Below are 18436 nucleotides of genomic sequence, written 5' to 3' on the forward strand. Positions count from 1 at the left end.
AGTCCGCAGGCTGCACATTTGACATCCCTTGTTTATTAGTATGGTCCAAGCTGGAGATAGCCCTGGTGGCCTCCAGTTATTCTCTCAAAAGACATAAGCAAGTAGTGTGAGTTTCCCCATCAGTTACTGGGAAATGATTGTAGCCTAGTGGGATCCTGTCTGGAGGTGACATGAGAATTCACAAGGGTCAGGTTAAAAACCAAAAAGGGTATTTAGAATCTGGGCCTCAGGCTCTAAGCCCTTTCAGTCGTGAATCAGCCTGCTCGGGATGCTGAGGGGGATGTCCTTTGTCACCCGGTATTTTGATGATAGTCTTGTCTATCATGCTGAGATTATCCAAACTCATTTGAGGGAAGGGTCACAAAACAATCACCAGTAAGATGGCTTGGTCAATGAGGGCTAGTTAAACTGACAGGGTGAATCAATTTAAATAAAAGCAATTTAATTAGCAAGCAGAAAATCTTGATTTAAATAATTTTCATCTTGTTTGACATACGTACTTTTCAGCTGTTTTTCTAAAGAAAGGTCAAGCCTCATTGTTCAGTATAATTTAGTACTACTTTTCACTAACCTGGAGGTTCAACTTGGTCTGTACACAATTATGTAAAGAGAGATATATATAGCTTAATATATGTTATTCAGACTCTCAATCTTTTTTCTGTTAGTATTGTGTTTTAAAATGAATGCATTTCTGATTAGAAGATGATCTGTTTTACATGTGATCTGTATCTAGTCCTGTCTGGAATGAAGTTGTAATTTAATACAAAATGCACAAACAGCATTTTGAAATGTATTGGATGATATTACCATACAAGTGTTGGATAAATACAACAAAAAATGTACGTTTCGCAATGATAACTAACTTATTAAAACAAGGAAGTATTTTAGTCAATGAATTGAACTATTTGTTTCTGGTCACTGGGTCCTTCAAGTTTTTAGAATTGGTAAATCTTATCTCACACCTCATTTTTTTCCTTAGCTTGGAAGTGGCAAACAAGCTTTCTCAGTTTTCCAACTCCTGGTAAAGTAGGCATTGAACTTAACTAGTTGAATACATTGAAGTGAAAAAAAAATACTTTCTCTGGACTGATACCAGAAACTGCTGTTAGCTGTCAAAACCTAGCTTGATGCTTCCATAAATCCTGATCCTTGGTGCCTAATCAGTGACTTTCACCAGTCTTTAACTTTGTTTAAAACTTTGGCAGCAAATATGGGCTGCTTGAATACTTAAAAAAAAAATTTAAATAGGTTTATTAAGCTTAGGTCTTAGCATCAGGTTTTTTTGCTATAAAAAAAATCATTTTTGTCCATTCTATTTAAGGTCTGATCCTGAGGGATGGTTGAGGTTTTCATTCTTCCTGTCACTTTCCAGACTACAAACCTAATTGGCACTGACCTTGCCTGTGTACTAACCTGGGCGATGGATTGAATACTAGAATAGAGCAGGCTGCTGCATATGTTTGCTGAGAAATAGGAATCCTCTTATGATAAATCCAGAGCAGATTCTGCCTATTATATGTCAGCCCTGTTTTGCAAAAGCGAAGGCTGAAAGAACTGACCAAGGCAGCAAAAGATATGCTTGTGTTTATTATTACAATTACTTTCCGTGTATGCTTTCTATCACTGTTCACTCCAAAAGAGTCACCTCATCCACCAGTAAAATCTACCAGTTTCTCTAAGGAGAAACAGCAGCATATATTAAATTCCAGAGCATATACTAAAATAACATGGTTCTTAGTTCACCATAAGTGGTCAGACTCTTGAGTTTGTACTTAATTTGGAAGCTGTATGAGATATATAGCTCTTAGCGGGGGCAGCCCTCTCCTTGGATCGTAACCTTGTCGTGGTAGAGAAGCTCGTATGTTCCATTGACCCTCAGAGCTATGTCGTCTGGAGCTTTGTACTCCTGAGAGGGTCTTCCCTGGCAAACAGGTTTGAGGCGAGGTCCCAGACTAACCATGGTCCAAAATCCAGAAGACCCCAACGGTAGAATGGGCGTACTTGAGGACCTGCTCGTTCTCTGCGGGTGTAAAGGTGGATGAGGGCTGCAGCCGGATGGAAGTCTCCAGTTGTCTCGAACATCCTTGCCACTAGGTTCAGGGCTCCTTCCTGTCAAGTTTGTGTGGCTGTCGCTTGCGCACCAGCTTCCCTTAAAAGATGTCATATGCAGGCCTCTGCCAGGGATGTTAACATCTCCCACAAACCAAGTCCTGTGGTGATGGATGAGTGACAATGGGGGGTAGGAACAGTGATCTCTGGAAGTGCCTAGTCACAAGTCTGCATGTAGGTGATAGTCATGTGATGGTTGTTTTGCACTTACCGAGGCAGAAGTACAATTCGGCAGCTGTGGCCATGACTGAGCAGTCCTCTTTAGGATCCCTTCTGCTCACTCAGAATGAGGAAGGGGCTAGAACAGGTGCCCTAAACATAGGTTGTGTCAAACTGCACTGGCTGGATTGCTGCATTGAGTGGGATCACTCTATTGACAACTGAAACCAACAAAATAAAGTACTGAAATTTGTCACATAGTATGTCTGCACACATGGACTCCCCAGACAGTGAGTGTCCTGAAAGAACTGCCATAGTAGCTAGAGAACTTGCAAGATAAGGCATTGATATTGCTGCCCTAAGTGAGACCCACCGGGCAAACGAAGGCTAGCTGAAAGAAGGAGGTGGCTACACCTTTTTTTTGGAAAGGAAAGTCACCCGAAGAGAGCGGTGTATGTGGAAGTCATGTTGGCCTGAGACGCAAAGAAATGCAAAAATCTAGAACTCGTGGTTCCGAAGCAATACCTTTTATCAGACCAACTGAGAAACTGCAAAAAAACAAAAATCTTTTTCTTCAGTTTCACCTGAAATATCACTTGAAGAGAGGTGCATTCATGGGGTTGGCTTTTCTGTCAAGACCAAGATTGTCAGCTTTCAGAACTCCCTGTGGGCATTAACAAATGCCCTATGACTCTCCGCCTCAAGCACAGTAACAACCAGTATGCCACGGTCATCAGCAGGGATCCAGGTTTTCCGTTTCCCATGGAAAAATTGGAATAAATGTGGATTTTCCCTTTTAACTGAGAAAAACATGGTTTTCACATTTTAACAGAGAAGCACACGGATTTACCACTTTTGGCAAGAGCTCTCTGGAGACTGGCAGTTCTAGCCTTCAAGGGGCTGGAGGGAGTGGGAGGAGGGCAGTCAGGCAGGGGCACCATGTGCATGTGTGTGCTCACACATGGACATGGCTGCCAGGCAGCCTGGAGAGAAGCTCCTGCAGGTAAGTCTGGCGTGGGGGAATGAGGAAGGGAGGGAGGGAGGGAAGGTGTTGGGCAGGGCTGGGACTCCTGCCCACCTGGGTGGTGTGTGGGGTTTAGGACCCAGGGCCATGCATGGCTGCAGGGCCCTGGTGGGGGGTGGGGCTGTTTCTCTGCTGCTGCCCGCACTCCTGGGGAGGAAGTAGGGGCATGTGCCCCCCAGATCTGTGTGTGGGGCAGGGGCAGGCTGCCTGCTGCAGACTCAGGCTCCCTATCTTGCTGCCCTGACTCCGGGGCCTCTGCAGCCCAGCAAGTGGGACCCAGTGTGGTGGAGCGGGGTGGGGAAGCTCCTTGCCTCCGCAAGCCCTGGGCTGCCTTGATGAAGCTCCCCTGCCCACTCAGCAGCAGGGGTGGCAGCACAGAGTTGTGCCTCTCATTGCTAGGCGGGCACAGGGTGGCTCACCAGGGCACTGCAGTGGCAATGAGCTTTCCCACCCAGCCCTGCTTTGCCCTGTCATTCTGGGTCCTGCCTGCTGGGCCATGGAGGTCCCAGGGGGAGGGCAGCAGGTCAGGGAGCCCAAGCCTGCAGTGGGCAGCCCACACTCATCACACCCCCCATGGTCTCTGCTACGACTGTGCTGCCTGAGGGGAAGGGGGAGCTGGGCTCTATGCTCTGCTCAGCCGCAGCATCCACCGCCTCCCATGGGTGGCAGCTGGGGCTCAGGTGCTGCTGCCAGGCAAGGGCACTGTAAACCCAGGTCCCTGATCCCATAGCCCTGGCAGCTGGGGCCCCACTCCAGCAGAGCTGGGGGGCAGGGGACTATGGTTGGGGAGTGAGGGGCACCAGTAGAGCCGGGGACTGTGGGTGAGGAGTGAGGGGCACCAGCAGGGCCCAAGGGCTGTGGTTGGGATGTGATGGGTCTGGACCTGTGTCCTGATGAGTGAAAGCTGTAGGGGAAATGCTGATTTTCCAAGATAAAAAAACCAAAGTCAAATACCAAAATTTGTAGGCATTTAGAATTTATATTATTATAGTGATTGAAGCACTGGTAGGCTTCCAAATTTCTTTAAAATTGTAAATATATCAATAAAACATTGTGTTCAACTGATACCTATATATACAGTGACGTTTCATTTTAGTCACAGATTTTGGGCTTTTCAATCAGAGAATTTGCATTTTTTATCAGAATTTGTGATATATGCCCCCACACTTAACGATACGGAAGTCAACAAGGAAGAATTCTACTGAACTCTTGACACAGTCCTGACTACCACTGCCAGGAAAGACAAGCTCATTCTCATGGGTGACTTCAGCACAAGAGTTGGGTGACCCTCTGAACAATGGAGTGGCACCATTGGGAAATCAGGGGTGGGAAAAGTCAATTCCAATCCTCCTTAGGAAATGTGCAGAGCATGACTTGCTCATCGTGAGTACTATCTTCAGACACAGCGACAAATATAACACCACTTGGAAACAACCACGCTCCAGTCACTGGCACCTTCTTGACCATATTATTGTCAGAGCCCGTGATCATACCTATGTCCGTATCACCCGACTCCTGAGAGGTACAGATGACTCTTGGATGGACCACCGTTTAGTCAGATGAATCATGGACATGCAGCTTGTACCACAACACTATAAGCAACCCAAAGGAACATTGAAGAGATTAACATCAAGGCACTTCAAGACCAAGCTAGATATAAGTCTCTTCAGCAACACCTTACTGAGAGGCTCTCTGACCTACCTGACAACATCAAGGACATCCAGGCACACTGGGAGGAACTTAAGAACATTATTCACACAGCATGTGCTGAATCAATTGGATACTTCAGTTACCGTCACCAAGATTGGTTTGATGAGAATAATGAGGAAATCCTAGTACTTATCCATCAGAAGATAGCCACATTCTTCAGCTGGCAAAATAAACCCTCCCACCAGCAAAAATGAGAGGCTAACCACCGGCTTAAAGCTGTAGTTCAGAGGAGGCTACATGACATCAAGAACCAGTGGTGGCAAGTGAAGGCCATAGAGATCCAGAATTTCATTGATCAACATGACATAAGAAGTTTCTTTCAAGCAATAAAAGCCATCCGCTGGCCAGGGTCCAATAGCCCAACCCCTTTGCAATTGCAGGATGGCTCCGCCCTTCTCACGGATTATGTATCCATTAAACAAGGCTGCGAGGAGTACTTCAACATTGTACTCAGCTGTGAACCTGAGGTCTCAGCTGCCACCATTGCGTCCATCCCTCAACGCCCAGTAATCCAAGGAAGTCTGGCATAGCATCAGCTCAGACCAAGGACAATAAGGTGCCAGGACCAGACGGCATAAACTTCACCAACTTCTTATCAACATATAGGTTAACAAGGAAGCTCCACCTGACTTAAAGAATGCCAACATTGTGACTATCTTCAAGAAAGGGGACAGGTCAGTCTGTGGGAACTACCGATGCATTATTCTCCTCTCTGTTGCCAGGAAGATTCTTACTCGCATCCTTCTGAATTGCCTACTCCCTCTTGTCAAAGATGTCCTTCCAGAATCCCAGCGTGGCTTTAGACCATCACGGGGTACCACTGACATGACTTCCGTTACATGACAGATCCAGGAGAAGTATACAGAGCAACACCAGGAGCTGTGTGTGGCATTCATTCACCTAACCAAAGCCTTCAACTCCATCAATCGTGAAGCCCTATGGAAGGTGCTGGCTAGGTTTGGTTGTCCATTGAAGTTCATCAGCACCCCCAGGCTACTCCATAATGGGGTGACTGCCATAGTCCTTTGCAATGGATCAGAGACAGACCCATTTACCATCTGTACTAGCATCAAGCAGGGCTGCGTCATTGCCCCAACCCTTTTCTCCTTCTATCTTGCTGTGATTTTGATTCTGATCTGTGACCACCTTCCTCCCAGAATTGGGGTTGAGTATTGAATGGCTTTTCAACCCGCAGCACCTTCACAGCAAAATGTAGGTTACCAAGACTGGCATCACCAACCTTCAGTACACTGATGACTGCGTTATCTTTGCGCACACTGAGACCGATCTGCAATCCACCCCTGACCTTTTTTCAGGTGCCTATCACAGCCTGGGACTGTCCCTTAATATCGGGAAGCCTGGAACTCTCCCTTAATTTGCTCCATCAGCCTGCCCCAGCACAAGCTGCCCCCCTCCCCCCACAAATTACCATTCTGGTGCTGTACCATACATCAAGCTATAGTCCACTTAAAAGACAACTGTCTTTCTCAGGAAGCCAAGAAACGGCAGAGGAGGAAGGAAAGCATACAACATCCTGGCCAACAGCTGTACCCCTCTCAACCCTCCCAAGCACCACCTATGGTATCTGTGGAAAAACTTGCAGAACAGGGATTGAACTTTTCAGCCATCTTAAAATTTATCAATAATCTCCCCTTGGCAGACACCATCCTCGTATCAAGGGATAGCCAAAGAAGACCTGGGACAGGATTGGGGTAGGTCTGGGCTTTAAGAGAAGCTGTCCTTAGTCCCACTTGGGTCTAGTTATCCATCTTCCAGGAGATGGGTTGGGGCCACTGGTGGTTGGCTCAGGTGATTAGGCATCAGGTGATAACATGATGACAGGACTTCCAGTGAAGTGAGGGTATTTCTAGAAAGTAGAGGCCAGGAAGGATCTACAGGAGGGTGAACCCTGCAGGGAGGACTGAAAAAGAAATTGCCTACATCAGCTTACTGGTGAACTCTTGACAGGAAGAATGGGACATCAGGGACTCCAGAAACTCATAATGGATCCTCATAATGGAAGCTCACAGTGGAAAGTTGAGAATTTCTTGTGTCGAGGTTAGTTCTCTCTGCAAGGGAGAAAGAAAACAGAGCTGAGGCGAGATCCCCCACTGCCTGAAACCAATTCCTGGGAATGAGCCTGTTATCGCTGGGAAATGTAATGAATGAGGTTATGTACCCTTTTTTGAAAGGGCAACTAATTTAGACAGTCTTGCAAGTAATGGGTTGTGACTTGCTGTAGCGTCTCTTGTAATAAAAGCTCTCCTTCAAAATTCTTTAAAATTAGCTCCACCCTGTGTTCTCTGACATATCAACCCCGCCCATTCCTCCCAACCCACTCGAGTATAACATTCATGTTACTAATTAGGCAAAATGTAACTTGTGCACTTAAATGGCACCTAGCTCCCAAGAATTTTCCAGTGCCTTCGTCTTCTGTTGGCCCTCCTGTCATCTCTCAGGCCCAGATGCTCTACCTGTCATTTGCAATAATTTTCCCTGACACGATAGAAATGTTTGTGTGTTTTCTCTCTCTGGCAGTTTTCTGAAAGCATTCGAAAGCTGACAGGTCCATTTTGATGACAAAGCTTTCTCAGGATATTGCATCCTTTCTTCTTTACTGTTGTGTCCTGGGGCTACAAGGACTCATTAGCTACCAAGCTATGCCTGTGTCCTTCCAGCCAGCCATATCACCTCAGGTTTACTTCTCTTCCAAGGAAGTATGATGAGTGAATTCAGTGATGTGAGTGAAGGGCCATTAGCACCAGATGTGTGATCCAGAGTTGTTAGGTTTACCTATACAGGAGTTTTAACCCAGGCCTGCAAAACCTTTTGTTACAGACACGTCCCCACCTCTCCATAGCTGTGCCAATGCACCTGTACCAAGACCACTTTTTGCCTTTGCAGTGCTAGACTCATTACATAGCTATGCCAGATGCACCTCTGGTCAGATCTATACCACTCCTTGCTGTTCCCTTCTGGTCTTAAATGACTGTGCTACAAAACTTGTGGCAGTTATGTCTCCCTTATAAAACACAGTCCAGGTGAGGAGGTGCTGCTCAACTTCCCTCTTTAGTCCTGGAGTTATTGGTCACTGCTTCATCCTCCAAAAAGGTAAGCTTGAACGTGTCTTAGTCATAGCTGTTGTGTTCTTTCTTTTTTTTGTGCAGAGGTCTGCCCAGTTTTGATATACCCTGACTCCCCTTGGATGGGGATGGGGCTCCTGATTGATTGTCCAGTGGCTCATGCCATCAAGGGGATATTTGCCTGGTATGTTGAGGGTCCCAGCTGTCTCTTCAGAATCTCATTCTCTCTCCCCTCTGTCTCCACAACTTCCCAGCTGAATTTCCTGTGCCCAACTTGATCTCTGTTTCCTAGGCAATATTATAACTAAGGTGGGGTGATCAGGGCAGCAGCCCTTGATGCTGACTTGAGGGAGGGGAGGGGCAGTCACTGGGAGAAAAAAATTCCAGCTCCCATTGCAGCTGCATGGCTATGCCAGCTCCTTGGTGGCAGCCAGACAGAAGTCATCATTTCCTCCATGTGTTGCCGCTGCCCTGGGCACCTAGCTGCCTTGTTACACTTCTGCTAATACGGCTGTCTAATTCTCCTTGCTCTGCGCCTTCTGAGGTTGTTGACATCAGTAAGCGTCAAGTGTTTCAGTGCTGACCTCTTAGGCTAGGGACAAAAGTCACATATAAACTGGTTTAAGTGATCAGAAACTGGCTTAAACCTATACCAGAACAAAAGTTCAGTGCACATAAATCGGTTCAAAATGGCCCAAACTGGTGTAAGATAAACCTGGTTGATTGTAGTATCATACTTAACTGCTTGAGGCCAAACTGGTTTATGGAACTCCTGTCCCAGACCTTAGTGTTTTGCACGACTTTGAACTGGTGTGAAGGACTGCTTAAAGTTCAGGGCCATGGAAAATCAGACCTGTGAAGACTACTTGCAATATATCACTTTTAGAAGTCAGCTGGGAAACCCATTTCCTATTTAATGCCAGGCTCTGATAGCCCTGTGATCAGTTGTCCTTGGTGCTAATCTGAAAACCTATGGCCACAAGCATTTCCAATTTATTTACTCTCCCTCCATAAGGCTGTGTCTGATCCTATCAACCCTCCATGTATGCCACCCTGGACCCAGAGGAGTCCAGACAGTTGTGTATAAAGGCCTGGTAGGATCATAGACAAAAAAGGTGTATCTTCTGTTACCACTGAGAGAGAGGGGGAGGCATGGGATTGGGAGGAAGGCAAGTGGGGGACTCCCCTGGGTGAGAGGCAGACAAGTGGGTAGAGTGGGACAGCCGCACCACCCCCACAAGAGGGAAGTACAGGCTTGGGAGGGGCTGTAAGTGGGGTGGGGTGGGGGGGCGGCAGGGGCAGGTAGGAATCACCTGGATGTGAAGCAGGGGAATGGGAGTGGGTAAGCATCAGAGGGAATTTGGGGGAGATTATTTTCTTTTATGGAAGTAATGAATGTGGGTTGGGGAACAAGACAGAGGTGGGTGGTGGTAGGGAAACACCTAGGAGAAGCAGGAAGGGTGGGGTGAGGTTGATTGCTTTTGAATGTGGGGCAGGGGAGCTTGGCTTGTTATTTTTTCTTACTTCAATACTTTTTTATAATTTAAAAAAATGTATTTTATTGTTAAGCTTCCCTAAGCCTTTTTGGGAAGGACAGCACACAAATCTGATAAAATACACCAGAGACAGAGCCAAACTTTTCTACAGGGCAAATATATTACGGTATTCTCATCATGAAACGGGCTGTGAGTTGATGTGCTAGGGTTAGATTCAGGTCATCCAAGGATAAGACTCTACCAGATTAGTGTCAAGCTTTTTTCCCACTTGCTTTCCCTTCTCCCTGCTTGTCTGTTTGCTTCTAGTACGCATTGCTGCTTGTCTCTTTGTTCATGACTCAGAAATCCAGGTGACCTCTCCTGGATCATCATATTTAGCTACACATCCTGGCACCTTCCGTGTGCGGCTATGAGCCTTCTACATCCATGGCCTTCAAAGACAGCCAGGTGGCAGGCATCAAGGTAAAACTGAATAGAAACCTCTGCTCTGCTGTGGGGAGAAGGGTAAAGCCCAGCACAGCAGGAGTTTATGGGTCAGCAGTGGCATCTGGGCCAGGTCAGATTGTAGAAGGATCACGTGGTGGCTCAGACTGAGTCTGCTCTAAGAAGCAAAGGCAAAGACAGTGGGAGTTGGGAGGAGGGGGTGAAGTTGATACTTTAGAAAACACAGGAAAGAGGCAGTTGCCTACCAGATACTAAAGACAAAGGCATTTCCAGCCCTGCGGATGTGTTTCCAGGGCACTTGGGGCAGATGGGCAAGTCTCCCGGAGCAGGAATGATTTAGTTAAAAAGCAGTTTCATTACGTTAAGGGGCAGTGAGTTAAGTTGTTTCCAGGGGCATTATGCATGTTGAAGCTAATTCTGTCTGACCATATGGAAAAGAAGCCAGTAGCATCTCTGGTGTTATGGGTAACCCTCCACCCTTCCCCTGCTGGAGCCACAGGGAGCTGTAAATCAGGACAGACATGGCATAGCTCACATATACCAGGGAAGTGTCTAGCTGGGGGAACCAGGAGGGTTGGTAGCCTTCCTAGAGAACATGTTTCCTAGGTGGACATTCATCCATGGTGGGGGGATGTAGGTTTGATTTCTTCCTCTATCAGAGAAGTCTCAATCCTACATCTCTTCTTTTCATTGTGAATGGCCTGATGACCAGGCAACTGACTGTTTTAGGCCGGCGTGCAGTCTCTGCCCAACCTGTACAGGTTGTGCCAACATGCAGAAAAGAATTTGAGATTTTGTGAGCCACAAATAGAAGGCAAGAATGAGCATGACTGTGTAGCTTAGGAGGTCTGCAAGAGGCCTGGGTCTTGGTCCCTGCTCCACAAGCTGTTTCATGTAAAAGGGGCATTCACTGGGGAGGTGTAAGATGTGGGGTTGTTTCCTCTTCAGGCTGAGGAGAGCACTGAGGCTGGGTCTCCCACTTCCTGGCTGAGTGTCCTCATCGCTAGGATATCACTGAACAAGGGGAGCACCAGTGTTGCCAGCCACAAAAGAAGAGTGGCCACCGCTCCATTTTCAAAAGAACGGGTATAAGCAAGCACCTGTGTCAGGAGAGGATTCCAGGCTGCAGACCCTGAGCAGAGGAGGGCACATGAGTCTTGGAGAGGAGTGAGGTTTAGTGTACGCCTTTCTAGCGCTCTCTTACCGGCCAGCTCTGGGAGCGTGCTGACTCGGGGTGCTCCCCTGCTCGGTGTGAGTTGGCCGGCGGTGTCTAACTCTCCTTCTCCATCAGACAGGGAGTACTGGCAACAAGTAGGTTTGTAGATTCCATCCATTAGGAGCCTAAATGTTAGATGTTGCAATACTCGGTGTTGTGGGACCAACAGTCCTTCTTGAGCCTGGGCCCCTAGTATCCATCCATCCAGAGGAAAGAATAGCATTGTCCTACTTCACAGCAGAGTATGTTGTAATGACTGGGACCTTATAAACACCAAGTACTGAATTTCTACGGGTACCTTTTCAGTCACTCTTTACTAGAAGTGGCCTCCTGAATATCCTCCTGTGCAGGGGAATGTAATAGTCAGGAGAGAGCCAGAGTAAAGGCTTTAAAGCCGGTCTCCACTGGAGGGGTGAAGACAGGCAGGAAGCGGCCACTAGTTCTCTCTATATTTGACTGCTTCTTCTTTCAGAGCAAACATGTGAAGCTACGGCCAGCCATTTTCTGAGCACCTGGTTCGTGGAACACCATTCAGCTAAACGGACAGGCAAGACATGTGTCTTGCCTTTCCATTTGAAGGCACGTTATAAAAAGGAAACATCCTGCCTGCCCCATGAGGGCACAAAATACCTTATTCTACACAGAGCCCAAATTTGATTGCTTGCAGCAGGCAGGGAGTTTCCCTGGAAACTTTCTTTCTCCCTGACAAATTTGAATTCTAATTCTTCCTTTGTGGTGAGAAGCAGGGTGGATGGATTTAAATGGCTGATTTTAATGACAATTTAAGTCAGCAAGCAAGAAACCTTGATTTGTTGTTTTCACATGTAGTTTTTAGCTTTTTTGATAGAGAGAGGCTAATTATCATTGGATGGTCTAATTGGTGCTCCTTTTTAGCTAACCAGGAGGCTTTAGTTCTATACCCAGTAATTTAAGCAATTATATAATGTAACATACATTTATTCAGAATCCTTATTTTTACTTATGCAACAAAACAGTGAATGTCACTTTTTGTATTAGAATATGGCTAATGTTTCATGCTCACTATTTATATTCAGATTATTTGGATGGAATTTGGAATTCAATGTAAAATGCACACTGCATTGTAAAGTGGTTAGTTGATTAATTGATAATTAAACAGTTAATCAACTGCTAATCAATCATTAACTGTTCTGGATACCTAACAAAATGCGAGTACATTAAAATATGTGTTGCAGTGAAAATTAACTTTCCTGAAACAGAGGAAGTATTTTCTTGAGTCAGTGAATTCAACCAGTTTTTTCTGGTCATTGTCAGGCCCTTCAAGATCTTAACACTGCTTGATCCAGGGGTGGATCCAGAGGTGTACTGTGGTATAGCTGCACCCCGCTTTTTGACCATGTGGCAGGAGCCCTTCTCTTCCCTTTCCTGCCCAGAGGCACATCCCCTCCCTGTCCTCTCCCCTCCTATTTCCTTCTTCCCTGATTGCTGCTGCGGCTGTCTCCACTGTCCCAGGTGCAAGGGACACAACCAGGCTGTGTGGGGGCATGGGTTAGTCCAAGACACTAGTGGCAGTGGCTAGGCAGATTCCTCATTGCTTGCTCCCTGTAGGTGTTCTCCATCAGCCCAGGAGCAGGCCTGGGGAAGGGGAACCCACCCACAGGCTGCCACCATCCTGGGTTGATCTCAGCCCCCATGCAGCCTGACTGGAGGGAATGGAGCTCCGCTAGGCCCCAGGACAGTGCAGACTGCGGGATACTGGCAGTGGCAGTGGAGTGGATGGGAGGAGAAATGATGGGGCATACCTCTGAGCACTGAGGGGAAGACTGGGGAAATGCTTACATTCTTCAGCACTTAAAAAGTCCCCAGCTGTGCTGCTTCTGGGGTGCAGTCTACCTGCCCCAGTGCAGAGAGGAGGAGGTGTATAGTCATCCCTGCAGTTCTGGTCCCTGCCCTTGCATCCCCAATTTAAAAAATCCTGGATCTGCATCTGTCTAGAACTTATCCTCTTATTATCTCATTTTTCTTCCTGAAGTGGAGGAAGCAAGCAAACCTTCTTGGTTTTTTAACTCTTAATTTGTTTCTCACATTTGAATGAGTTGTTCATTGAACTGAACTAGTTGAATGAACTGAAATGAAGAAAATGCACTGGTAGAAGATGCTAAAATCTGGTTTAGCATGTTCATAAAGTCTGGTTCCTGGTGCTTAGCTGCTAACTTTAATCCGTTTGGTGCTTTAATTTCCATTATAACTTCAGCAGCAAATGTGTACTGCTTGAATAACTGTTTTATTTCATCTAAATGATTTCAACAGGTTATAATAAGATTTGGCCTTAATGTGGGTTATCCTGTGAACTCTTCAGATAGAATTTCTTTTGAAATATGCAGAGAAATTATTTTCATTTAAGGCATGCTATTTAAGCAAAACTGTTGGATTTTTTATCTGACAGGAGGCAGGGATTTTTATCAAGTTTGTTTGGAAGTAAGTAAATGTCTCATTCCCCAGCTGCATGAACTGAATCGTGTACTCTTCTGCTCTGACTTCCAGACCATACTCCTTCATTTGCTGTTGTGCCTGGTCATTTTCTACACAGTTTATTACATGATTGGAAGCATTTGTCACGGAGCATTCAGGTGAGGCTGCTGCTTTGGATCTCACTTGAACTTACCCCCTTGAAGTCACAAGGTCTAAACTGCTAGGGGCGTGCACAATTATGTTGCCTTTCTATGATAAAGCTGCTCCACAGTATGCTGGTGAAGCATGAGAGTCCTCCTTTCCCCTTCCCAAGTGGAGTAGGGCAATTCTGACTCAATTGTTCTTCCCAAACAGACCATTTATTTTTTAGTTTCAGGCTAATGTAGTGCTTGTGAAAGGCACCAGACTGCAGAGCCCTGGAGTTTGAAGATCCAGTTTGTTTAGCTACAGTAAAGGACTCACAGGGTGCATCTACATGAGATGCTACATTGCCATATGAATGAGCTATGACACTGTAGCTCATCACAATGGCAACCTAGCATTGGTGGGCATGAACCATGATGCTGTCGCTACTGCATGGTAGGGTTGGAAACAACCCGTGTGGCACCAAACTGCGCAATACCGGCAGTTACTACGCAGTCATTTAGTACCAAGTACTAATGTAGTAATGACTGAGCAGCCAGGTGCACATGTAGACATGCCCACAGATCAGTTCTGGTCCCCAAGCCTCAAAAAGGATATAGAAGAACTTGAGAAGGTACAGAGGAGGGCAACAAGGATCATCAGTGGTGTTGGAGGTCTTCCATGTGAGGAGAGGCTAAAGAAGCCAGGCCTATTCAGTTTAGAAAAGAGATGCTTGAAGGGGAACCTGATAAGGGTTCACAAAATACTAAATGGTGACGAGAAAGTAAACAGGGATTTATTATTTACTCTCTCTCACAGTACAAGAACTAGGGGTCACAAAATGTAATGAGTAGGTAGTAAGTTTAAAACCAACACAAGGAAGTTCTTTTTCACACAGCGTGTCATTAAAGTGTGAAACTCTGCCACCAGGTGTTGTGGAAGCTGACAGTTCAGCCAGATTCAACAAAGGGATTGGAGAAATTCTTGGAGGAAAGTGGCATCAATTGCTATTAAGTATGGGAGTTAGTGCTTCTGAATCAGAACTTCCTAGACCTTAAATGCTGGAGGCTGCAAGTACGAACAGCATGGGTGTCTGGTGCCTCTTGAGTTGGGGGGGGGCACATGCCCCCCCAACACCAGTCAGCAACCGGGGGGTGGGGGGGATGTCCCCTGGTGGCCAATCCCACTGATGGGGGGGTGTGTGGAACTCCTGCTGCTGCTTCCAGAAGTGGCATGGCCACTTTTGCTGGTGGCCCTGTTCCCTGGCTGGCACTCATAGGGGGGCCCCCTGTCTGCCAGCTAAAGAGAGCACAGCCTAACATGGGGTGCACCAGCGCTCTCAGGGGATGCATGTGCACCCCTGTGTACCTCCTATGCATCACCCCTGGCAAACGGTGGAAAAAGCCCTGGTCATACCCAGTTGATTCTCCCTTTCAGCATCCGCTCTCGGCCACGGCGTGACACAGGATACTGGGCAAAATGGACCTATGGTCTGACCCAGTAAATGACAGTTCTTACATCCCTATGGAGATGCAGACAGGGCAAATGACTCATTCAGGTTTCCCTGGAAAAAGAACACAGACCACTGCTGCATAGTTAAAATAGTCATCACCTTTAGGACTGACAGGACCATTACACCTTCAAAATCTTTTTATGTTGAGAGTAACCAAACAGGGTAATCAAACGGCACTCAGGTGCCATTTAATTTCAATAGTAGTCAGGCGCCTAATCCCCTTAGGTTCCTTTGAAAATTCCAACTTGACCTCTCTGCTGAGGGTACTGAAATTGAGATCCAGTCAGCGTCAACAGGATGGGATGGCTTAAATGAAACACATGCAGCTCACTGGAAACTGAACGGAGTTCAGAGAGGCTATTGAAACAGCTCACAGGTGGCATAATGGTTGCTGTTAAAATATCAGCCATAACTGCAAAGGTTCCCTGTTTATATCCTAATCTAAATGCAAGGAGACATTGATGGGATCAATTTGGAGGTTCTCTTTTATACTCTATGAATGCTGACTATTCACCTGATATTTGGAAATTTACAGTATAACTATACTGGCTTCATTTAACAAGGGTTTTATAGACTAACTCATTCAGACAGGCATGAGCCTCAAACACCGAGTTTTCACTGGAGAGCAGTGTAATTGCCCTTGATCATTTTTCACTTCCTAAAAATGTTTTTAACAGTTTTTTTCCTGCCTTCTTTCCAGGCTGGACACATTTGATGGACTCATCCCCTTTGAATTTAAAACAGAGCCTTCTTATTCCAACCCCAAATATCTCGGTAAGAAGTGTGGGGCAGCCAGGCAGCACTAGAATATAAAAAACCACATAGATCCTTCCAGGCCAAGAGCTTGTGAACACCTGAGTGTGTGGGATTACTTTATCTGGAAGGTTGGACTCTAAGGAACAAATACAGGGAAGACAGTGAAGTTGCACTGGTTTATAATGAAGTGGCCTATTGGCAATGAGAAGAATAAATGGTACTAGATTTCTTTGTCACCGGGGAATGGACTTTCCTTATGTCTTCTTGCATGTCTCCCATTAGTACCAGTATAATCTGTACCCCAAAGAACGGGACAGGAAGTTAACTCCAGGAGACTGTTGAGGTCTTTTCTTGGAATGCTATTGACAGGGATGCTTTGCATTCCCACAGATCCCTGCTATGAGCTCTATCTGCCTTCACTCCACAATAAGGATGGTTTTGTTCCTCATTTTCCTAGTGAGTTTGCTGTCCATGGAGCTGACATACTTCACCAGCAGCCTTCTCTTTGCTGCACTGCTGAAGCGATGGGTCTGGGACTACGCCATCACTGTCACATTGATCCATGTAATACTGACCTCTCTTGGTGAGTTTGAGTCGGGCGGATTCCAAACATGGCACTTTATTTGAAAGTATAGGCATCTGACCCTTTCTATTTTGTAGCTGTATGATAGCAGGATAAGATTTTATCATTTCTCATGCACCAAGCAACTCAAAATATATGGACTTTAAAGGCAGACTCAGGTGCAACAAGCAGTGGTGCAAACAATGCCATTAGCAGCTCTCTTCCTGCTGAGTCAGAATTCAGCCAGCATCCCAGGACCATGCCATATTAGAAGAGCATCCTGTTGCTTATGTTTTGGTTCAGATGATCGGAGACACTGCCCACAACTTCTCCTAGCATCTCTTTAAAGGAGGTGGTTTAAAACCTTATGTTTTTTCCAAAACTGCAGTTTCGCTAAACGCCTTTTAATGTGGATGTTTTGTAAAGTGCTCCAGTGTCCTCCAAGTTCTTGTGTTTTCAAAATCACCACCTTGCCTTAAACCTGCTTTTAAGCATAAAGAGAGCAAAAATTTCAGAAGGTTTCCAAGTAAATGGACCTGAAAATTGCACTGTGATAGTTAACCGACTCCCGTTATTTCTAAATATTCGGCAAATACTAGATCAAAATGTTCCTATGCCATTGTGTGCGGACACACGCACACACTTTTCCCTTAAAACTTTTACCATTTGCCTTGATTCCAATGATGTGCGTTACATTTAATTACCTTAGATTTATCACCTTTTCCCGCCTTCATTTTTGCCACATGTTCAACACCTGGATCTGAAGTCTGTGGATTGAACACCTCTGGTAACAAATAAGATGGGGCTGATCATTTTATGAGCAGTTCCAAGGTCTGCCTATAGTATGTGAGCACGTTAGAGGAAATACCACGTGAAATGGCCAGATGAGGAGGGTCCCGTGTAGTGGCAGGTGGGTGGTCACCGTCACATGGTGCGTTAGGGCTCGGAGGTTCGGTGATGCTCGGGATTGGTGGCTGCTGAGAACGTTGAGACCCTGCAGGTTTCTGTAGCAACCGAGACTGGTACCTGGGGTAGGATATTGAGACCCTGGATTTCCATGGCAACTGAGCCAGGTAGAACGTGGAGACCTTGAAAATCCCATGACAGTGGTGAAAGAGCATTTGCTGTTGAGGGCTTCGGAGGGCATCAGGTCAGTTGTCAGAGGGATGCTGGTACCTTGAAAGCTCTGGACAGATCAGGCTACACCTAATGCAACCTCCCTTGCCCTGTGCCTTTTCCCCCTTTCTCCTTTACCCCTTACTAAGCTGCACAAAATACTTAAGCCTAATGATCCAGCAAGACCAAAAATTGAAAACAGCTTCTAAGTAAATATGAACATTACAGAAAATAGTCTTATTGAAATGGCTTTCAAATGGGTCTGTCGCTTCTTTTCTCTCCTCTTCCCCAGCCCTGGCCCGTGTTGTTGTTCTGTCCCATTAATTCCTGTGCCATGCAGAACAGCATCTTCCTTCCTACCCATAGTGGCTGCGATGATAACAGGGAAGAAAGTTTCATTTGTCTTGCAGAACAAGTTTCCTGAGACAGACGCCACCATTTGCGTCCCACTGGTGCTAATGGAGTGGAAACAGCCCCATCACTCCTCAGGAAAGGGACTGGGAGTCTGCCACCCAATAGCTGCTACCCCCTTCCATTAACTTCCTGGTTCTGTTTATAGTGAGAGACTAATTGCTTACTCACAAAGTCATTTTACTGAATGAAAAATGCCTACGATTTAGTGGCAGGGAATGCTGGGAAAAGCCCCGTGCAGCTCCTTATCTACATTTATTACA

Source organism: Crocodylus siamensis, chromosome 7 (assembly GCF_052110815.1).
Source record: "Crocodylus siamensis isolate JL-2025a chromosome 7, ASM5211081v1, whole genome shotgun sequence".
In the NCBI taxonomy this organism is placed as follows: domain Eukaryota; kingdom Metazoa; phylum Chordata; order Crocodylia; family Crocodylidae; genus Crocodylus; species Crocodylus siamensis.